The sequence below is a fragment of the Apium graveolens genome, chromosome 4, assembly GCF_009905375.1.
Source record: "Apium graveolens cultivar Ventura chromosome 4, ASM990537v1, whole genome shotgun sequence".
Classification (NCBI taxonomy): domain Eukaryota; kingdom Viridiplantae; phylum Streptophyta; class Magnoliopsida; order Apiales; family Apiaceae; genus Apium; species Apium graveolens.
Genome location: NC_133650.1, coordinates 229,932,403 through 229,941,854, shown reverse-complemented (window position 1 = coordinate 229,941,854; position 9,452 = coordinate 229,932,403). Strand labels below are relative to the sequence as shown.

Here is a 9,452-nt window from a genome sequence, read left to right as displayed (position 1 = left end):
TTGACTTGTCGATATCTCTGAGATCTCAAATAAGAAAATTGACTTGTCGATATCTCCAATCTTCATATCTTCATTTTGACTTGTCGATATCTATGAGTTCTCTAATGCAGAAATGACTTGTCGATATCTCCAATCTTCATATCTTCATTTGGCTTGTCGATATCTCTGAGACTTCTCTATAAGATATTTTGGACTTCTCAATAAGTCATTCTAGAGTTCTCGAATGACTTCTCTATATGACTTGATCTGTAATTTTTAGATATCTTGACTTAGAACATTTTTCATAAACTAGATTTATTTAACTCCAAGTTTGTTCACCTTTTCTCTGAGGCATGATCTTGTTGATCTTCTTCCAGAGTTTATTCTTAGGCTTAAGACTGTTTACAGAAAAATACTCCAGTCTGATCTTTGACATTTTTACAGACTCAGGTAATAAAATATAAATTACAGATTTAGACTATCATACAACTAAATCTTAGGGTTGTCAATATGACTTAGTCTTGTTAAAGTACAAGCATGTCTTGTATAACAATCTCCCCCAATTTGTGAGAAAATTGCTTATCACAAGTTCATGCCTAGTAACAAGACTAACCCCAAGTTACAATGAACAATAAAAGATTACATAAAAGTTTACAGAATACAAATACATCCTTTATACATTTAGTGATTGCATGAGTTTGATAAGTACATTCATTACATGAAATTCTCATAGCCTGGCTCCATTCTAATAAGGTCCTTAAGATTTACTAGCACTTGAAGTTCTTCAAAGATTTTAGTCCCTCTTAGAGCTTTCAAAAGCTTGAGCCAATCACCCCATGAATAACCATTCAAGTAACTGTTGAGTGGCATTTATGACACTTTATAATGCTCTATTAAGCTTTTAATTGATGCATTTGTACTCAAGTTGTTAGTGTTTTAACGCGTTTTCTAGTGTTTTTGCATTTCAGGCATTCTCTAGGAAATCAGGTGAATTAGCATTGTTTTGATGCTAATTTGGTGTTAAGGTGGTGTTGGAATAAAAGCTCGTGGAAATCCGGCTCAAAGCAATAAAGAAAAGAAGAAATCAGAAGTTTTTCCTGAAGTACGGAGCGCCCGCGCTGGTCTAGCGCGAGGCCGCGCCAGCTTATCAGAGAGGCAGGGCGCCCACGCTGGTCAAGCGCGCGGCCGCGCCGGGTCGGGATCACAGAATCCTGTTTCTATTCTAATTACAACTGGAGGACTTCGATCTTGCATGGGCTACTATATATATTCAAATAAAGGACATTTTCAAGAAGAGAGACGTACCAGAGCACAATGAGAGCCATAAGAAGACCGATTTAGCACAATAAAATGAAGACGAAGAAGATCTTGTTTTTTCTTATGAATCTTTGTTCTAAGTTATAACTTGGATGCCAGTTTTCTTATTTGTAAACCTTACTCTTGTTTCGTACTTGGTTTTGTTATTTATTTAGTATAAAGACTATGTTTATTATACCATGCTTTCATCGGAACCCACATTGATGATGAGTCCGATTATGGGCTAATCGTTATCGTGGGGTTCTAGCGGATTTACTTATGGATTTCTTTAGTTAAATTGTTTCGATGCCTTAGTGTGTGGTGATTGTATGATAACCTAGTATTGGTTGTGCTTATTCGTCTTATAAGAGTCGCGGACTTGTAAGATAACGTGTTAATCTTTAATGAAGCGACTGTGAATTCAAGTATTTAGAACTTGCCATGCTTGCATAGGTTCATGTGTTATTGTTATGCATGATTCGTAGGTAATTTTAACCATCCTACTTGCCCTGTGTAATCATGATAGATAAATTGTACTTTAAACCTGTATGTTGTCAAATTCTATAGACATATAGGGTCTCAATATAATTGGTGTCTATTCTGCTTCTATCTCTTTTATGGATATCTGGTAGTATGTTATTCATGCAACGAAAGTTGGCATTTAGCAGTTTTGTGTTATCTGATTAGTGTCATCACCATTGCATGCTAAGGTTAAGAACAATAAGGCTATTGAATAAAGTATTTAATGAAGTTAGAAACCCATGTTTGTCTCATATAATATACAACTCTCTTTACTCTCTTAGTTATAATTCTTAGTTTAAATTTATAGTTATAATCAAACCAAATTTGTTATCATCCTTGCATTGGATAATAACCATATCATCGGTGCATAAGTGCATAAATTACATAGTTAACCAAAGCCAGTCTCTGTGGGAATAAACTAGAAACAATTCTATATTACTTGTGAACGCGTATACTTGCATGAATTATTAGCACGTGTTTAGCCCTGACAAGTTTTTGGCGCCGCTTCCGGGGACTGTAATGTTAATTTTTAGTTTATGTGTTTGTCATCAGTGGTTGTTAAAGTCCATTGACTCGGACATTGTTACTTATCTATTTTCTTGTCTTATTTCAGGTACTCTAGCGAGCGTGTATGCATACGCGTTCGCGGTCTCGTAAGAGAACTCTGGATAAAGCCGAGGAAGACGTTGTAGTGGTTCGAAGGGAAGTTTTTGAAGAAGAAGAGAATTTAGAAGAAGAGAAAGTCGAGGAACCAATTTTAGTAGTGATGGGACATCAAGCAGAAAATCTAAGGCTTTGATGGACCACTCTTGGCCTAAGATTAATGAAATTTAGTCGAGCATCATCAGTCCAACCATCTTGACTAACACTTTTAAGATCAAGTCAAACACGATTTAGATGATACAAAACTCACTTCAGTTTGGGGGTTCTCCTACTGAAGTCCCCAATATGCACATCAGGGATTTTATCGAGATCTGCGATACTTTCAAGTTCAATGGTGTGACTGAAGATGCTATCAAGCTGCGACTCTTCCCATTCTCTCTGAGGGACAAAGCAAAGTGCTGGTTACATTCTCTACCACCAGGGTCTATCACCACTTGGGAAGATCTGGCTCAAAAGTTTCTCACTAAATTCTTTCCTATGGCGAAGACTGCTGCAATCAGGAATGCTCTTACTCAGTTTGCTCAGCAAACTGGAGAATCTCCATGTGATGCTTGGGATCGATATAAGGAGATGCTAAGGAAGTGCCCACACCACGGCATGCCTGATTGGATGATTATAAACTATTTCTACAATGGATTGGGTGCTACTTCTAGACCCATGCTCGATGCAAAAATAGGAGGAGCCTTGTGGGATAAGAGCTACGATGAAGCCTATGAATTGATTGAACTGATGGTTGCTAATGAATACCAGAATCCTTCCCAGAGACTAACTCAGGGAAAAGTAGCAGCATTCTAGAGTTGGATGCAGAAACTACTATAGCTACCCAACTTAAGGCTTTGACGATGAAGGTGGACACTTTGGCTAATTATGGAGTTAATCAGATCACTAGTGTTTGTGAGCTTTGTGTGAGGGCACATGAAACTGAGCAGTGTGCTATTTCTATAGAATCAGCTAAATTTGTGAGCAACTTTCAGAGATCACAACAACAAGCTCCAACCACTTATCATCCGAATAATCGCAATAATCCTAACTTCAGCTGGAGCAACAATCAGAATGCTGTGCAACAATCTTATCAGCCATATACAGCAAGGTAGTATTACCCTCCTGGTTTTCAGCAACCGTAATATGTCCCGAATCAATAACTTCAACTTCAGCAGTTACCTCAAGCTAATGAAAAATCTGAATTGGAGGAGTTGAGTTTAATGTGCAAGAGCCAAGTTGTCTCTATCAAGGCCTTGGAGAATCAGATTGGGCAAATTGCTAACGCGTTACTAAATCGTCAACCTGGCACGCTTTCGAGTGATACTGAAGTGCCTGTCAAAAAGGAAGCTTAGGAGCATGTTAAAGCAATCACACTGAGGTCTGGTAAGGTTACGAATCCTGAAGAAGCTAAGACTCCAGACTTTGAAGTGGAGGCTGATGAAGAAGAAGTGCAGAAGGAAGCCGAAGTGGAACCAAGGAAGATTACTATTGAGCACACTCCTCTTGAGGGTAATACAGGGGAGAAACAGATCTATCCTCCACCTCATTTTCCTAAGAGGCTGCAGAAGAAGAAACTGGATAAGCAGTTTGCGAAATTTCTGGAGGTGTTCAAGAAACTTCACATCAACATACCTTTCGCTGAAGCTCTTGAGCAAATGCCTAGTTACACAAGTTCATGAAAGGTATTCTCTCTAGGAAGGTCAATCTTAATGACTTAGAAACCGTTGCTCTCACGGAGGTGCTGTGCTGCAACAAAAATTGCCTCCAAAGCTTAAAGATCCTGGAAGCTTCACTATTCCTTGCACCATTGGAAGGGTGTCATTTGATAAGTGTCTATGTGACTTGGGAGCTAGCATCAATATGATGCCATTGTCAATCTTCAAAAAGTTGGACTTGCCTGATCCAAAGCTTACATACATGACTTTGCAGTTGGCCGATGGTTCTATTACATATCTGCAAGGTATTGTGGAGGATGTCTTGGTCAAGATGGATAAACTCATTTTCCCTGCTGATTTTGTAATTCTTGATTTCGAGTAGGATAAGAAAATTCCCATAATTTTGGGAAGACCTTTCTTGGCTACTGGTCGAACCTTGAAAGATGCGCAGAAAGGTGAGCTTACCATGCGAGCGATGGATCAGGATGTGACTTTTAATGTGTTCAATGCCATGAAATTCCCTATAGAAAATGAGGAGTGTTTTAAGGTAGAAATGGTCGATACTATGGTAAATTCTGAACTCGATCAATTGCTAAGGTCCGATGCCTTAGAGAAAGCCTTATTGGGGAATTATGATAGTGAAGATGACGACGGTGATGAGCACTTGCAATATTTGAATGCTTCTCCCTAGAAGCGAAAGATGTATATGCATTTTGAATCTCTTGGATTGGAGGAGTTGAAAAGTTCTCCAAAATGCCTCAAGCCATCTATTGAGAAAGCTCCTACTCTTGAGCTTAAACCTTTACCTGGACATTTGAGGTATGCATTTTTAGGTGATGCATCTACTTTGCCTGTTATTATTGCATCTGACCTTTTAGGTACCGATGAGGAGAATCTTTTGAGAATTTTTAGAGAGTTCAAATCGGAAATTGGTTGGACTATAGAAGATATCAAGGGAATCAGCCCTTCTTATTGTATGCACAAAATTCTGCTAGAGGAAGGAAGCAAGCCTACTGTTGAGCAACAGAGAAGGCTAAATCCGATCATGAAAGAGGTTGTAAAGAATGAAATCCTTAAGTGGCTAGATGTAGGGATCATCTATCCTATTTTTGATAGTTCATGGGTGAGCCCAGTTCAGTGTGTGCCAAAGAAATGTGGTATCACTGTGGTAGCAAATGAGAAGAATGAGCTTATTCCTACACGAACAGTCACGGGGTGGAGAGTTTGCATGGATTATAGGAAGCTGAACAAGGCTACAAGGAAGGATCACTTCCCTCTTCCTTTCATTGATCAGATGCTTGATAGATTGGCTGGGCATGATTACTATTATCTTCTGGATGGCTATTCAGGATATAATCAGATTTGTATCGCTCTGGAAGATTAAGAGAATACTATATTCACATGTCCTTTCGGCACTTTTGCATTCCGAAGAGTTTCTTTTGGGCTATGTGGAGTGCCTACCACTTTTCAGAGATGTATGATGGCTATCTTATCTGATATGATTGGAAATAACATAAAAATGTTCATGGACGATTTCTCGGTCTTTGGAACTTCCTATGATGAATTCTTGCACAATCTTGTGTTAGTATTGAAAAGGTGCGTTGAGACCAACTGGGTTTCTCAATTGGGAGAAATTTCATTTTATGGTGCGCCAAGGCATCATTCTTGGTCACAAGGTTTCTAGCAAGGGGCTTGAGGTGGACAAGGCCAAGGTGAGTGTGATCGAAAATCTTCTTCCACCCATATCCGTTAAGGGAATTCGCAGTTTTCTTTGTCATGCGGGTTTCTATAGGCGTTTTATCAAGGATTTCTCGAAGATTTTGAAGCCGTTTTGCAATTTGCTAGAAAAAGACGTTTCTTTCATGTTTGATGACGAGTGCCTTGCTGCTTTTGAGACATTGAAGAATAGTTTGATTACGGCACCTGATTGGTCTGAACCATTTGAAATGATGTGCGATGCAAGCGACTATGTAGTTAGAGCAGTTCTTGGGCAATGCAAGAACAACATATTTCATATAGTCTACTATGCTAGTAAGACTCTTAATGGTGCTCAACTGAATCACACCACTACTAAGAAAGAACTTTTGGCTATCGTCTATGGTTTTGAGAAATTTCGATCATATCTACTTGGGATGAAGGTGACAGTTTTCACTGATCACATAGCAATTTGATATCTCGTCTCGAAGAAGGAATCGAAGCCAAGGTTGATTCGATGGGTTCTTTTACTTCAGGAGTTTGAGTTAGAGATCAAGGACAGAAAAGGGACTAAAAATCAAGTCGCCGACCATCTCTCGTATTTAGAGGATCCAATTGCTACTTTACAAGATAAGTCTTTGATTAATGAGTCTTTTTCCGATGAGCAGTTATTTGGAGTGCAAGCAAAAGAACCGTGGTTCATCGAAATTATGAACTACCTTGTAAGTAACGTTATGCCTCCTGAGTTGACTTCCACTCAAAAGTAGGAAGTTTCTACATGAAGTGAAGTGGTATATGTGGGATGAGCCATTTCTTTTTTGCCAAGGAGCTGACCAAATCATCAGGAGATGTATTCCTTACAGCAAAACGGGGGGGATATTGTGATATTGCCACTCAACGGCTTATGGAGGACATTATGGTGGAGAAAAGACATCATCTCGTATTCTTCAAGCAGGTTTCTTTTGGCTAACTTTATTTAAAGATGCTCATCAATTTGTTTTGAAATGTGATCGATGTCAACGAGTGGGGAATATGTCTAAGAGGGATGAGATGCCTCTTAATGTGCTTCTCGAGGTCGAAGTCTTCGATGTTTGGGGAATTGACTTCATGGGGCCATTTGCCTCATCTTGTAACAATCAGTATATCTTGTTGGCAGTTGATTACGTGTCGAAATGGGTTGAAGTTAAGGCATTGCCAACGAACAATGCAAAGGTAGTGCTTAATTTTCTTCACAAACAGATATTTACAAGATTTGGAACTCCAAGAGTCATAATCAGTGATGAGGGGTCGCATTTCTGTAACCGCAAGTTCACTGCTATGATGCAAAGGTATAATGTGAATCATCACATTGCTACGGCTTATCATCCTCAGACGAATGGTCAAGCCCAAGTATAGAGATCAAGTGCATTTTAGAAAAAGTTGTGCATCCATCGAGAAAAGATTGGTCTTTGAAGCTTGATGAAGCTGTTTGGGCATATCGAACAACATACAAGACTCCACTAAGGATGTCACCGTATCAGTTGGTTTATGGTAAGGGGTGTCATTTGCCAGTGGAGCCAGAGCATAAAGCGTATTGGGCTTTGAAAAAATTGAATCTGGATTTGGATGCAGCTGAAAAGAAGAGGATATTTCAATTGAATGAGCTCGACGAGTTTTGACTTCAAGCTTATGAGAACAACAAAATGTATAAGGAGAAAGTCAAGAGGTGGCACGATCGGGGTCTAGTGCTCAAATCATTTGTTCTGGGGCAACAAGTTCTTTTGTTCAACTCTCGTCTCCGTCTTTTTCCTAGAATGTTGAAGTCAAAATGGTCAGGGCCGTTTGGTGTCAAAACTGTGTTTTCACATGGAGCGGTGGAGATTTTTAAGAATGATCCGGGCCAAGCAATCAAGGTAAATGGTCAGAGGTTGAAGCATTACTATGGTGACACGGCAAACCGCGAGGTGGTTAGTGCCATTTTATTGTCTGTTTGATCTCGAGTTCTACATCAAGCTAACGATGTAGAGCAAGCGCTCCTTGGGAGGCAGCCCAAGTTTTTTGTACATTAGTAAGTAGAGGAAGCAAGCTAAAAAGAGAAAATCATAAAAAAATTAGAAAAAGAGAAAAATTCAGGGCCAATTTCAGAAGCCTGGCGTGCCCGCGCTATCCTAGCGCGCGGCCGCGCTGAAATCACAAAAACACGGTGCGCTCAGGCTGATCCAGTGCGCGGCCGTGCTGATTTGGCAGAAGCTGCGCACGACCGCGCTGTCCTAGCGCGCGGCCGCGCCATGGTCCGGACTCACAAAAAAATAAAAGTCAGTTTTGAAAGGGGAAAATCCGGATTTTTGCTACAAAATCAATTCCCAACCGAATTTTACTCCTACATCCCAAATTTCCCTCTCCAAATCAAACCCATTACTCCCATTATTCCCATAATCAAATCCCACTTCTATTCCATATACAATTCTATTTTCACTACCTAGATATACATAAACTTATACACAAACTTCTTCACCACTTCACAAATTCTCAAACACAAATTCTCTCTCAAACACAAAACTCTTATTCTCTCTACTAAAATCCAATGGCATCCAAGAGACAAAGAACACAAGTACGTAGCAGCACCACCGATTCTTCAAGTGTGGGTGTTGTAAGCCGAGGTTCTCTACTCCCGAGGCTGAAGCGGAGTATACGAGGCTTCTTTTGAAGCTGATCATTAAGGAGCGAGGTTTTCAGCCATCGGAGAAGGATGATAAGCTATTGGAGATGATTCTGGAGATGAGATGGGTTCCCTTTTGTGAGACACCCGCTGCTGTGCCCATGAGTGTTGTTCGCGAGTTCTATGCTAATGCAAAGGCAGAGAAGAATGGTTTCACGGTGGTTAGGGGATGAAGGTGGGGTATAGTGCAGGGGCGATAAAGAAGGTAATTAATCAGCCCGTGAAAAAGCCCGGTAAGGACATTTGAATGATAAGACTCCAGAGGATTTTGATTTGGATTTGATTGTTGCTACTCTATGTATGCCGAAGACTCATTGGAAGTTCAAGAAGGGCACAACTGATTATGCCACATTACCTGCTTCTTGTATGAACATATTTGCCTGTGTTTTGAATGCCTTTATTTGTGTGAATATATTTCCATCTTCTCATATGCATGAGGTTACTGTGGAACGAGCATGTTTGTTGTGGGGTATTCTGAAGGGCGATTATGTGGACATTAGTAGAATTGTTCACCGTGGTATTCTGAGATTTTTGAGAGGGAGCACTACGGGTTCTATACCCTATGCATCCATAGTGACGAAATTGTGTGCGGCAGTTCGTGTTCGTTGGGCGGAAGATGAGCAGCTTCAGTTCTCTAGTTCTGCCATTGATAGTTCGATTATATTGAACATGGTGGAGTGGTATGGTGGTAAGCCCGATCCTAAGGGGCTTGGTTATTCGTTTGATATGCTTCCGGGCAAGCATCCAGCTGATCAATATTATGCTAGTGGTTCAAAGAAAGCCCGTGAAGCGGGTTGGAGAGCTCAGTTGGGTGAGGAGATAGAGCCGTTACAGTTACAGAGACCTTCACAAGAAGGTTATGACGCAGTACATGCGTCTGGATAGGAGGATGGATGCGATGCATGACATACACAGCAGGTTTGCACGAGATCTCACCCAGGCATTGGGGATAACTTTTAGGT

At 40.3% G+C, this 9,452-nt stretch overlaps 1 non-coding gene across 1 annotated transcript; it reads right to left on the bottom strand.

Moving 5' to 3' along the window:
* Positions 1-2,952: 2,952 nt before the first annotated feature.
* On the bottom strand, positions 2,953-3,059 carry LOC141721896 (small nucleolar RNA R71). Its single transcript, XR_012574938.1, has one exon. It is a non-coding gene; the product is annotated as a small nucleolar RNA R71 (small nucleolar RNA).
* Between the last annotated feature and the right edge of the window lie 6,393 nt (positions 3,060-9,452).